This window comes from Meles meles, chromosome 2, assembly GCF_922984935.1.
Source record: "Meles meles chromosome 2, mMelMel3.1 paternal haplotype, whole genome shotgun sequence".
Taxonomy (NCBI): domain Eukaryota; kingdom Metazoa; phylum Chordata; class Mammalia; order Carnivora; family Mustelidae; genus Meles; species Meles meles.
In genome coordinates, this window is record NC_060067.1 from 36,013,500 (window position 1) to 36,026,678 (window position 13,179).

The 13,179-nt window shown below is 39.0% G+C and overlaps 1 protein-coding gene across 2 annotated transcripts in view; it reads left to right on the forward strand.

Moving 5' to 3' along the window:
- The first annotated feature begins 218 nt into the window (after window positions 1-218).
- The window catches only part of SMIM14 (small integral membrane protein 14), an 88,919-nt gene continuing 75,958 nt past the window's right edge, over window positions 219-13,179 (forward strand). Inside the window, exon 1 of one of the 2 annotated variants that reach the window (XM_045997100.1) lies at window positions 219-501. The gene's annotated coding sequence lies outside the window, so the exon portion shown is untranslated. The remainder of the gene's footprint in view (window positions 502-13,179) is intronic. The other variant, XM_045997099.1, reaches the window with a different exon arrangement.

Genomic DNA, 13,179 nt, shown 5'->3' on the forward strand with positions numbered 1-13,179 from the left:
AGGGAGACGCACAGCAAAGGACATTGTTCACCAAAGACGAAACAGAGGTTACGCGGGCTAGTTCCACAGACGCGGAGCCTCGCCCTCTCCACTTCACAGCGCTCGGCTCCACCCCTCCCAACCGGAACTGCAACCCCCGCGCTCTGCGCCCCCACGAATAGCGTGTGGCTCGCGCCCGTAGCGAGCGCGCCCGCCCCGCCTACCCCGACGCACTGGGCAGGCGCGGGGCTGCGCATGCTCTGCAGGCGGGCCGCTGGGGTCTCGAGTCGCTGCAATCTGTTGCGCCGCCGCCCGCGGGAGCCGGCAGATCCGGGTCTCGTGGCTTAGAGTGACGTGGTCAGTCGAATCAAAACAGAGGAGGGGAGGAAGCCAGCGGCCAGGAGCAGCAGCGGCCGCGGCGTCCCGAGCAGCCGCAGCGTTCCGGAAGCTTCAGGCGGTCTTTCTGCTGAGCCTTGGTCCCGGCCCCCATCCTCCCCGCCCCGTCGGTTGTTGTCTGGGCGGGTGAGTGTCTCCCCCTCTACCACCGCCGTTTGCCGGCCCACCCTCCCCTCACCCTGTTTTTCTTGGGGGCTCCTCAGGCTCCGGGGGACTGCGGCGGCTGCGGCAGAGCGGGGCTGGCTTCTCGGGTTCCGTGGTTCTCCGGCCGGTCTGGTGACTCTGCAACGGGAGAAGCCCGCTCCTGCCGAGCCCGCGCCCCCCCGGCCAAGAGCGAGGCAGAGAGCCTGCAATTTGGCTTTCTCTGCAGGAAACCAGAGTCGGGGCTTAGCAGGAAAGTGGACGGTAGCCACGGGTGGTTTTATTTTTAGGGCAAGACAGTCAGCTCGGGTGGAGGCGTATAATGGAGTAAAAAGAAGAGAGTCGTAGCTGGAAGGAAGAACCCACAAACCCTGAAATCCACACTGTATCATTTACCTCTCTTTCTCTAGGTTTGATGAAGTCATTAGGATGCGTCCTTTGTTGTGATTGATGAGACAGGAAAGCTGCCATCCAGAAAGCGGGAGCTTTTTTAGTCCTTATTGTGCGAATTGGAAGTATTCCTTATTTCTGTTTGTTCAGTAAGTGGAACTAGAGCTGACAGTAAAGAGGTAGCACCCTTTATAAGACATAATGTGCGATAAACTGGTTACCGGAGCACTTGAAGTCTAGCGTTGCCGTTTAAAGCCAAAGTTTTCCAAAGTGGCTGCTTCTGCGTGTGTTTGGATTTTAGCCAAGATGATATTTGTTAGCTGTAGAAAGTCAGCAAGATGTTTTGAGTTGTCCTAGTTTGCAGAATCGAAGATACGGCCTTAATAAGAGAAGGTGTCTTGGTTTTTGCATCGCGAGTCGAGTGAGCCTCACGCCCGTAATACCTGCGTTTGTTGAAGAGCCCTTCCAGTTTTTGCGTTATTGTCAGAAACCGTTGGCAGCTCTACATACACAATAACTTGTATAGTGTAAGCCCTTTCAAGTGTTTTAGCCTTGAGACTTAGGAGGTGGTCTCACCGGCCCAGTTCAGTGGAGATTGTAGAAAGCTTGTGTTCCCTTCCACTTCAGGTGATCTGCCACGCAGATTCCTCTAGTGTAGCCTGCTTCAAGCCCTGCCACCCTCCGCACCCGTCGACAGCACAAAGGAGACCAGAGGGCCAAACCTCCTTTTCGCCCTAACTTAGGAACACCCTCCCCCCCCCCCCCCCCCCCCCGGCCTTTTTGTTTCCCAGAGAACTGGTTGAGGTGTTTCTTTGGTAAATGGTAAGAAAGAACAACAAGTATGTGCTAATTGATTGCACCTTATGAAATTCAGGAAGAGTACTTAGGCATTTAGACCACTTCCTTGAAGGGTGTATCCTTGAGTGGTAGATCATGGGCCTCTTAACAAATTTCTTTCTCCTGTGTGCTGTGTGTGCAGTTGAGATCTTTTTTCTTAATACCACAGTTAGAATCCTGCTGATTTAGATAAATGAAATTAGGTTTCCTTGAAGTGGTTTTTTTTTTAACCTTTTATGTAATGTGAACTGAATATTCTGGCTTATATGAAATAGTTTATAATTGAAGAATTATTACAAAGGAAAAAAGAAGAAAGTCATTGATAATCCTGCCATCCAGAGATGATCAAAATGTTGGCAGTGATTTCTATCCTTCCAGACTTCTTTTTTGCAGTTATACATTTTACACAAAAGTGGTATCATACTGCATATGCTTTTCTGTAACCTGTTCTTCCTATGTGGTAGTACTTTGGAGAAACAATTTATGTTTTGGTGGAGAGGGACTTTTGGGCCTTAAATTTTAGGGTATATTCACTGTGTGTTTGCCAAACCATAATGATTAAAATGATTGTTTTATTATTGTTTTTAAAGATTTTGATTTATTTATTTTAGAGAGAGAGAGAAAGAGAACGAGCAGTGGGGAGAGGCAGAGGAAGAAGCAGGCTCCCCGCGGACCAAGGAGCCTGATAGGGGACTAATCCCAGGAGGGATCATGACCCTAGCCAGACTCTAAACCGACTGAGCCACCCAGGTGTCTCTAAAATCGTGGTTTTAAAAGATTTCCTCCCAGACTTCTATGATAACATTAAGAAGTTAACGTGCATTGTGTGTCACTGTAGGTTTTCTTGTTTAACTTGTGGGAGAGCAGGGACAGAATAGCCTAAGCTGACGATAGAAAGTTTAAAAGGGTTTTACTGATTTAGTGATTTGATTCAGGTAAAGCTTTAGTTCTGTTCCATAGCTACACTGTGCTCCAAATGCTGACCACCTGGCCAGGCCTCTGTCAGTGAGGTCCCGAAAGATTTTACTTTATGAATCACACTTAAGGGTGTTGGGTGTATGCCTGTTTAGCCCAGTGCCTTCTTGGTGGTGCCAAAAGAAAAGGAAATGTCCCCTTCGTCTCAACTTCAGAGGATAAATATTTATTAGGAAGTATCCTAAATATTCTATTAACCCATTCACGATCCTTAGTCATAAACATCCCTAAAACCTTAAATTTCAATTTTTATTCCATTTCTCTTGGATAATGAGTCCCAGATGCTTACTACTTATTTTGCAACTTAGTTCTTTTTCTCTGATTTGCATTTAATTATAGTGTTTAATATATGTATTCTAAATTTGGCCACTACTTCCCTTTGCTACTGCTTCTACTTTTGCCAGCTCTCAGTATCTCTTACCTGGCCTACTGTATTAACCTCCTGGTCTAACCTCCACTTGGTCTTTTTGTGGTGCATTCCCCTTACCACAGCCTAAGAGATCCTTTAAAGTGCAAATCAGATTATGTTACCCTTTTTTTGGAAAGACTTCCATCATGTTCAGAATAAAATCCACACTACATGCTCTGGCCCTGCCTCCTTCCCTTAACTCACCATATATCCCTATGCCTAGATTAGTATCCGGGAGCCTGGCCATGTCAGTTTCTTCCTGTTTTCCAGCCCTACGGGCTGTGTCGCTGGAACTTGCCAGGCTTGTTCCTGCCTTAGGGCATTTACACTTGCTGTACCCTGTGGCTTCAGTATTCTCCAGATCTTGTGGCTGATTCTATCATGTCATTCAGGTCTCAGTTCAGATGTTTCTTTTTTTTTCCTTTTTTTAAAAGAATTTATTTATTTATTTGACAGAGAGATACAGTGAGAGAGGGAACACAAGCAGGGGGAGTGGGAGAGGGAGAAGCAGGCTTCCTGCAGAGTAGGGAGCCCGATGTGGGGCTCAGTCCCAGGATCCTGGGATCATGAACTGAGCCGAAGGCAGCCACTTAACGACTGAGCCGCCCAGGTGCCCCCAGATGTTTCTTTGAGAAGATTACTCCCTAATTATCTCTCCATTCTCTTATTTTCTTCATAACATTTTGCACTATCTGGAATTTCCTTATGTATGTATTCTGTTTCCTATACTAGAAATTCATCTGAGAGAATGGGGACCTTGTATATCCTTTTCACTGCATAGTAGGAACTCAGTGAATGTTAGTTGAATGAATGAACTTGCTGAACAGGTGTGTATTCCTCTTGAACATACTGTTTTAGATTAGTTCTTTGAATGGAAGAACCCTCGATTTTAGCCTTTTTTTTTTTTTTTAAATAGGGTTGTACCTGGATTCTCTTACTTGATGTTTGGGCTAGAGAAAGGCCACATTCTATTTTATGTTTTATTTTTATGTTTAATTTTTTATTCCCCCCACATTCTGCTTTAGACTTGTAGATTTAATCCCTGGGAGGAATGGGTCCTAGGAATCTGCATTTTCAACAAGCCATTTAGGTGATTTTAATGCATATCAATGTTTAAGAATGTCTCTTGATATTGTAATGGCTTTTCTCTGGGAGATTACTTCATGCATTATAGTAGTAATGATAACTACCACTTTGGGGAACACTTTTATATGTTAGGTACTATGCTAAGTAATTACATGTTTTTTCATTTAATTGCAGAACAACTCAGGTAGGTCTACTCCCATTTTACAAGTGAAGGAACTGTGACATATAAGTGGCGGCAGAAAGTTGGATTTGAATACGTCTGTTAATCACTGTACTTGACTGCCTCTGAACTAGAGTTTAGAACTGTACACAGTACTTTGGTTTGAAAGGCCATGTTTTTGTTAAGGGCGAGACAGTGTATTCTGTCCCATTTCCAATCCAGTCCTTAATGAAGTCCATTGTTTTGTTGGGCTTTTTAACTGAAGTTTCGCAGGCAAAGTAGCAGAAGATGACCTCTGCAAAGACTCCTAGGTCTTCCTGCTTTGTTGTATTGAGAGCCTATCAGGCTTAAATTTTAAGTATTTGAAGTGTTTTCTCCTTCCTGTGCATTACCTTGTGTTCCACACACCAGAAACCTGTCACTTCCTGTCTGCTTGTATAGTCCATTTGAATTTTTCCTACATTTTCTCCATTGAGTTGGGTGTTATATTACTTGATCATCGTAAACTGAATAGATTTCTCACTGGAAGACCCCTTTCCAAATGAGTTTGAAAATTTTTTAAATTTGATTGGTGTGTTGGTTTTTTTAAGGTGGGGGCACTTAATCTAGAGAAATACTGTCTGTCTTTAGTCTCTTCCGAGTTTTTAAGCCTGGCTGTTACCTGTGGAGGCTCAGGTCGCACATGACCTTTACCTGAGCTCTGTCCTTGCCCACCTTAGGCTTCTGTAAATAGCCATATGTCTGCTTCTATCACTTCCTTTTGTATTTAATTGGCGGTGGCTATCTGGCCTATTTCATTGGGAGGACCAATTAGATAATCAGTAGGCTTGTTGATGGAATAAATAAATGAAGAAAGATCACAACTTTAATCTATGCTTGTAAAAGATGGTACATTGCTGAAAGGAATTATTTGTGATCTTTTCCCATATAATTTAATAGGACTTAGAACAAAACCTCAATATAAGACACTAAATTGTCTAAGTTGGTACTGACAAATAGTGCTATATTAGTATATGGAGTGTAAAAATTCTGCAAAAAGTTTAGCACTCCCAAACTGTTCTTTGTTATATTTTGGCTTATATTAGGATTTTTTTTTAAGATTATAAAACTTCTGGGGCACCTGGATTGGGCTCAGTCAGTTAAGCGTCTGCCTTAGGCTCAGGTCATGATTCTGGGGTCCTGGGATAGACCAGGGAAGAGTCTGCTTTTCCCTCTCCTTGTCCTTCTTGGCGGCTCACTCTCACTTGCTCTTTCAAATAAATAAATAAAATCTTTTTAAAAAATCATAAAACTTCTGAGAATTAACTGCTATAGGCTTATAAGTTAACGGTATTCTTTTGGTTTGTATTTATGTGTATATTCATGCGTTGGTCCACATAATAAATACTAACCATATGAATAATTGTTTCTGTAGTTGGGCACTTATGAGTAGATCTTGCATCTGTGTAAAGGGCAGTGTGGGCACTTTCAAAGCCATTTTGAAAAGTGGCTGAAAATGATTTTGAGTCTGAAATTAAAATACAGTTACCTGGTTGAATATCAGTAATAATGGCATTTACTATTTATGGCTATATTTGCCAGCCCCTTGAGTTCCTTTGCATACTTTATGTTTACCTGTCAAATCAGTCCTCTAAATCAGATTGTTAACCCTACTTTACAGGGAAAAGAGGAAACAGGTTCTGGTGAGTTAGGTAAGTTGCCCAGGGTAAAGGCCCTGGTACTATTGGGATTCAAACCCAACTTTCCCTTGACCTTGGGACTTTGTTGTAACAGTATTGACTAGTCTTTTTCTTACAGAATCCTAGAAGTTATAATAAGTAAACCTACTTGTTACAGCTGTCAGAATACACTAGTAGAACTACTTTCATGAATTGATTTGTTCTATTTAAACCTGAACTGGATATGGATTTCTTTTTTTTTTTCCAAAAAAATTTTTTTTCCAATTTATTTGACACGGAGAGAGAGAGATCACAAGTAGGGAGAGAGGCGAAAGCAGGCTCTCGGCCAAGCTGAGAGCCCTATGCGGGACTGGATCCTAGGACCTTGAGATCATGACCTGAGCCGAAGGCAGAGGCTTTAACCCACTAAGCCACCCAGGCGCCCTGGATATAGATTTCTAATCGCCCCTCTTAACACAAGACATCCTTGTTACTGAAAAGCTGCAAGAGATAGTACTATATGAAGCCCAAAACAACAAAATCTATAATCTCATTCAGAAGTGAACTCTGTGTATTTTCTTCCAGTGTTTTATTTATTTATTTAAAATGTATCTTCGGTATAAATGAGATATAATACCCACATAAGCTTGCATCTTCATTTTGTTTTGTTTTAGTGTTTGTTTGTTTGTTTAACTTAATGAGCTTTTTACCATGGCCTTAGAAACTTTCTAAACTTGATTTACTAGGTACATTTTATTATTTTTTTTTTTAAAGTTTTATTTTTTTAGTAATCTCTACATCCAGTGTGGGCCTTGAACTCATGATCCCCAGATCAAGAGTCACATGCACTTCAGACTGAGCCAGCCAGGCATCCCTTTACTGGCTACATTTTAGAAGATATTTTGAATAAACTGATTACTGGAGGTTTTCAATTAATGTTGAACATGAATGTAGTTTCCAGTTCTTACCATTATAAATGATATTGTGATGAACATTGGCTTCAAAAGTTAACCTAAGCTCTGAATAATTAGAGTAACCGGTCTAATAATTTTTAAAAAGTTATATTTAAGACATTTTAGTGAGTTGAAATGTAGTGACTTTAATTATACCTTGACAAGTGTATACCACATGCATATACTTGTACTTCCTAGAAAATTTACATGAGAGTTTTTAATAGACATTGCCTCAGAGGAGAGGAGAGTACCTTTTACTTTGCTTTTTTTTTTTTTTTTTACCTTTTTTATTTGAATTTTGTATTGCTTTTAAAAAAACTTTCTTCGAAAAATTAAAATCTTGGTTCTAAACTAATACCCAATTTAAAAATATATAATAGGGTTTATATTTTGTTTATAACATTTTAAACTTCAGTGCTTTTGTTTTGGAGAAAGTTACCTTCTCATTGCTCATTTTCATATTGACTTTTCATTTCCTTTTTTAAATTTAGAGCAAAGCACAGATGTCTCAGCTTTGTAAAAATACAAAATGAAGCTGGTTTTTGCTTGACTGCACTCATTGACAAGTACTACATCTATTGTGTTTCCAGAATTTAACAGCTAATATAGATGTTTCAAGTCAGGATAGGAGTGCAGTAAACATCCTCATGGTATGTGCACCAGACTTAGAGGTCAGTATTCTGGCTGCTGTCTTATTTTATCTTACAACATACTTTTTTTTTTTTTTTATATTTTATTTATTTATTTGACAGAGAGAGATCACAAGTAGATAGGCAGGCAGAGAGAGAGAGGGAAGCAGGCTCCCTGCTCAGCAGAGAGCCCGATGTGGGACTCGATCCCAGGACCCTGAGATCATGACCTGAGCCGAAGGCAGCGGCTTAAACCACTGAGCCACCCAGGCGCCCCCGACATACTTTTTAAAATACAGGTTTTTGGGTTTTTTTTTTGCATAGTATGTATTTTGTTTCTTACTCTTAGTAAAGGTAATGTAAAAGAAACTGACCTGCTTAAAATTTTGAAGGCTTAAAAAAAAAACTGTGGTGTTTATTCAAATTTCATTTTTTGATAATGTTGGTTTCTTTAACTCAGTGGTTGTGAGCATTTTTCCTGTCATCGTGAATGGCATTTATGTGCATCTATGTATAAAAATGTTATCTAGCCATAACATTGTTGAGAGGAGTTACATGAGGTGGGAGAGCAGAAACCATAACTCCTTTCTGTTCAAGAAGTCATATAGGCAAGCAGATGAATGAGATAAAAAGTCTTGATTCCACTCTTAATTTATTTGAATGATGTAAATCATTCACAAACTTATTACTTGTGATATACTTCACAATTTCAGAACAGAGTAATATTTTGTAAAACAGCTACCAAAAACTCTTTTCTTAACTAAGTAACTTCTATCCACTATGATTTGGGATGACATCGTATGGAATTTTTATGTCATCTTCTGTTGAATTTTTGTTTCTAACTTAGGAAAAACAGCCATATTTCCTTAGTTTAAAATTTTCTTAATCAGAATATGACTTATGTGTACTTGTGAGTAGAAATTTTATTTTATTTTTTTTATTTATTATTTTTTTTAAAAGATTTTATTTATTTATTTGACAGACAGATCACAAGTGGGCAGAGAGGCAGGCAGACAGAGAGAGGGGGACGCAGGCTCCACACTAAGCAGAGAGCCCGATGCTGGGCTTGATCCCAGGACCCTGGGATCATGACCTGAGCTGAAGGCAGAGGCTTTAACCCACTGAGCCACCCAGCCGCCCCTTATTTTATTTTTTTAAAGATTTTATTTATTTATTTGATAGGCAGAGATCACAAGTAGGCAGAGAGGCAGGCAGAGAGAGAGAGGAGGAAGTAGGCTCCCTGCTGAGCAGAGAGCGGGATGTGGGGCTTGATCCCAGGACCCGGAGATCAGGACCTGAGCCCAAGGCAGAGGCTTTAACCCACTGAGCCACCCAGGTGCCCCTTGAGTAGAAATTTTAGAAAACATTTCAGAGTATGAAAATTTTAGTTATGATATTGGTTATGATATTTGGTTATGATATGATATATGATATGAATATAAACAAAGATCATTCATTTGGAAAGTTTTCTTTGTTTGACCATTCATGATAAATCTTACCCCAGACCTTGAGAGAATCTTCGGGATTGTACAAAAGTAAAAAACAGCCAAAAAAAGGAAATTCATAGGTGAGGGACCAAGATTCAGAACAGAAGACTTCTTTCTGCTCTTTTATGCAGAAGAGTGATAGCTGAGCCTCACGGGAATACAAACATACCAAAGCAGTATACAGAGATCTTAGGCTGAGATTTGAGGATAAATTTCAAATCTAAGGGCTTAGAGTTGAATTTTCCTAGAGCATTTTATAGCTTAAAAAGCACTCTTACACATTCTCATTTGATCCTCGAAACAACCCTTTAAAAAGAATAATTTCCGTTATCACGCCTGTTTTATAGATAGTGAAACTGAAGTCACAGAGAAGCTAATTTATCCTTTTCTCAGTAGTGCCGTAACTTGAATCATATATCTAAGATGTACTCTTTCTGCTATCCCATGATGTTTTAGCCTAAGGTGATTCCTAGAATACAGTCAAGTAGGTAAGGGAGGGAAAAGGTCACTGAGGAAAGAGAAGGTCGTGTCTCAGACATAGGAAAATGGGGTCACATTAACTGAGTTTCCAGAAGAGTGGTGGCAGCCCTGGGGATGGACCTATATAACAGAGTCGTGTGCTGCAGAGATGTGGAGGAATTGAAGAGGGGAGGAAATTCTTGATGACCTCCAAGTGTTAAGCTTTCAGAAGCAATGGGATAGAAGGTTAGTTGAGGAGAGTAGTTCTTTCCTTCGATTTTGAGCTTTCTCCTGAGAAGTCATTTGTCTGTGACATTTATTTTGGCTGTTAATTATATGCTGGTATGTAATTATTATTCTGTGAGTTAATTATAATTAATAATTAACTTGATTGCAGGCTCTTAGAGGTAGAGGATGCCTTTTATTTCTTTTATATCCTCCTCTAAACTCCTCTTCCAGTTGCTTAGTCCCCTGAAGACTTGTTAGATATATCACTCTGAGGAAAGGTGAAATAAGAGAAAACATGGGTTTGAATCCCATGTCTGCTTCATGATGTTGGGTAAGTCGCTGAAGCTGTCTGAGCCTCAGTTCTTTTGTCTTTAAATGAGTAGGTGAGAACTGCTGCATCCCCAGAGTGTTAATAGTACAACTTGTCAAGTTGTGATTTGTTGAATTATGAGTAAGCAAAGACCTGTCATTCTCTAATGTATATCTTATCCATACAGTGATGTCTTACACAGCGAGCCTGTTAGTCACATTCACCTTGTTTCTTGTATACATTAGCATTCCACTCTGTGGAAAGTAAGTATTTTGTTGTTATCCTTTCTAGCCTGCTTTAGTTTCTTCCTTTTGAATAGTATGCTCTCTCTGAAAGGGTGTCTTAAAGCTTTTTGTTATTGTAAAAATATTTTGTAAGAATTTCAGAGTTGGATCTTAATTGTATTTTCTCTTGTAAATGGCTCTAGGTGGAACAGTATAGGGTCACCTGTTGGGATCGGTACAGGAAATACAAGGAATTTGTAACTATAATTGTTGGCTATTAATTTGAGTTTTAAAACTTGTCATGATAGAATCCATGGAGTCTTAACTTCTAAGAACTAAGAATTGTGACTATTTAGGCTATATAATGGGGTTTGTTTCAACATTTAAATTTTTAAAATGTCTTTAACTTCTCCCAGGCATAGTTTTAGCACAATTTTTAGTAAATGATTGACTAATTTGAACTTCTGTCTGTATCCTTTCCTTGCCCGTTTCCCATCAGAGATGCAAATGTGTTTAAAAGTATGTCATTAGTAAGAAGTAATAGGAAGTCAGTTGATAGTTATGTAATTTCTGTATTGCTCCGAAGGAATCTTTGTAAGAGTGAAACAAATGTCGGTAGTGGGATTGGTCATAATCAGACAGATGTAGAATGGGTCCTGATCAGGAATTTACATTTTGACTTCCTGTGCAGAGTTTATCTCAGATGTGTGACCATGGTCAAATTGCTAGCTTCCCTGAACCTATTTTCCTCATTTAAAAACAGGGATAATTCTGCTTTGACTTTGTCAGAAGGACTGTTGTTAGCATGTAAAAGTACTTAGCCATTATATAGGCAGATATAAACTATAGGTATGGCTTTGTTTGATTGAGATCCATTTCCAATAAAAGAATAGAGCAGGTGAATGTGTTAGAAAGAAGTGTTGTATATGAGTGAACTTGAACATCTTATTACATTGAGATGTTGGGTCATCTGATGAAAGTAATCCCAAATGGTAGTATATTAGTCTATAGCATCATAATGTTAGTATTACTAAGTGATAGACAAATATTTTGTTCTCCGTGCTTAATATGAAAGGTAGCCAAAGTTTTGGGACATCTCTTCCCTTTCATTTGGTCAGTTGTCAGATTTACTACTGGATAAAAACTTCTGCATAAAAACTTGGGGTCAGAAAGGTGTTTCTAGAAGAAAATTATTTTTAGAGGTGAGCAATTACCTCTGTGATATAATTGGGAATAAGGTTAAAAATAGAGTAGAAAGCAAACCGAGGTGTAGGCTCCCTAAATGCCCTAGAGGCAGTTCTAGCAGTTTCTGGCATATTTCACTTTCTCGGTTTTATAACTTTGGAGCTCTCATCAGTAGAATTGATGCTTTTTAGAAAAAAAGTAGAATGCTTATTCTGAGTTCCCCATTTCACTGACCTTCATCTCTATTTTCTGTTTAAAAAAAAAAACAAATTATATGCGTTCTAAGTTTTTACTTTGCTTTTTGCTCTTGTTGTGGGTTTTTATTTTTTAAATGGAAAGAATTTTGATACCATTGTTGATCACTGTAAAGATTTGGTTGGCTATTTGAAAAGATGATTTCATCATAAATCACTTGCTTAAAATCACAGTAGAAGATAATTTCCATCCTCTGACCTTGAATCAACCTTGGTTTCCCATGCTTTTTCAAGAAAAGCCCCCAATGTTTGCCTGGGGGGAAACAGAAGAGTGCTTTGTTTTTCTGTAACACTATATTTACATTTTTTTTTTTAAAGATTTTATCCATTTTTGAGAGAGAGAATGTGCATGCAAACCTGAATAGGGTGGGGGAGGGACAGAGGGATAAGCAGACTCTCCACTGAGCAGGGAGCCCAATACCAGACTCAAGCCCAGGAAGCAGGATCATGACCATAGCTGCAGGCATATGCTTAACCCACTGAGCCACCCAGGTGCCCTGTATAAAACTACTTGAAAAAGGTCTTAAGTATGTTTGAAATTTTTGGTGCTAAAAGATAAAATAGTACAATGAGTCTTTGTGTACTTATGAGTTGGCTTCAACAATTATTTAACTCATGGTTGTTTTATTTTGTCTATACTTCTTCCTTTGCATTTTCAACTAGATCCCAGGCATTATCTCTCTTTGACTGAAAATACCTAGAGGGATCTCTCAGAGATAAGGACTCTTTTTAGATATGATAATTGGCATTGTAATTATGCTAAAAAATTTTTTTTAGTAATTCCTAAATGTCGTCTAATCCAGTCACTGTTCAAAGTTTCTGGTTCTTGCATAAATGTTCTTTTATAATGTTTGTTTGAATCGGGATTCAAACAAGGTCTGTACATTGCATTTGATTAATGTCTCCTAAATCTCTTCACCATATCCCTGCCATATCTTTATTTACTTTTTACCATTTATTTACTGTTAAATCTTAGTTTTCCTGGATTTAGGCGCTACATCCAAAGTTTTTTCCTTATTCAGAGAGTTGATACATGATCATTATAGGATACTTGAAATGAATAAAGTGGAAAGTAAAATCCTGTCACCCAGAGACACCCAATGTTGAACTTTTGGTATACATTCTTTCAACTTTTTTAAGCATGTGTTTTCCTGTGCTTTTTAACCATGTGCATGTGCTATGCTTATTTTTATATCCTTCTTGATATACTTTAATATTGTGTTGTGATCATTTCCCCTTGTCATTATGAAAGAAAATGAAACATTTGACTGCATGATACTTCACAGTATGTATCATAATTTAAACATTGCCTTTTACCCATTTAGATTGTTCCAGTTTTTGACTCTTATAAAATTATGAGAACCATCTTTGTACATAAATCTTTGTATTTTAGATTTTTTTTTGATAGAAGCAGAATAA